Consider the following 1021-nt stretch of genomic DNA (forward strand, 5'->3'; position numbering starts at 1 on the left):
GCCCGCCCTCGTGAAAGACGAGAAGGGGTAGAGAGCAAAACACACACACACACACACACACACACAGAGAGAGAGAGAGAGAGAGAGAGAGAGAGAGAGAGAGAGAGAGAGAGAATCCTTGGTACTGCTGAAAATCATTAGATATGCCTCCAATGTCCCACCTGTAAAGGCTCCACAACCTCTCAAAACAGGCCACCAACTGGAGACCAAGTTTTCAGAAACATGAGCCTATGACATCTCACATTCAAACTATAACAGAGCATGTTCTTACACAGTTTGACCAAAAAAAGTTTTGAAAAAAATGGTAAGAATTTTGTAATGTGTAAGTAAATAGAAATTTAGGAAACTGCCCCCCAAATCTTAACACTTATAGATGCTCATTTGCCCCCATCATAGCCCATAAAACCAGGAATGGTAGTACTCCCCAAAAATTGTATTTCAGCATAACCTGGCTGACCAGACATAGTCTGGGTTAGAAGCAAGCAAATCAGCACAGAACAGCTCAGCTGTGCATCTGCTAAAGTTAAACACAGTGAATTTCCTATTTGAAAATGTAATCCAGCCCCCTGTTCACCTTAATGCCTTTGACAGCTGTCACTCTGAAATGCTTTTCACATCACTGCAGAAGGAAAACCCCAAATGTGGTTTTTCTGCTTACCTGAGACAGATTTTGGGAATACCTTTTGATTCTTTATGTAAATTATGGCATTATAAAGTACTCATAGAAATGAATTGTTCATTACAATTCATAGGAGACCATCCTTCAAATTTGGGCAAATTTTCAGCATAAAAAGGAAGATTGGATGTTTGATGTGCTAAAAAGGTTTAGCTTAATTACATCTGTCTTTTGGTCAAAATAATTTACATAACACAAAGGAAATAAATCCCCAACTCTGAAGCATTTTATGAAATAATCCAAATACTTTATTCAGATTCTATTGAGCAGAACTATTTGGAGATTAAAGCTTCTTTGCATGTCTTTTTAAAACTGTGCCTATCACTGGAAAGGAAAAATGTTCTC

Source organism: Nannospalax galili, unplaced genomic scaffold (assembly GCF_000622305.1).
Source record: "Nannospalax galili isolate Female #2095 unplaced genomic scaffold, S.galili_v1.0 scaffold243, whole genome shotgun sequence".
NCBI classification, from domain to species: domain Eukaryota; kingdom Metazoa; phylum Chordata; class Mammalia; order Rodentia; family Spalacidae; genus Nannospalax; species Nannospalax galili.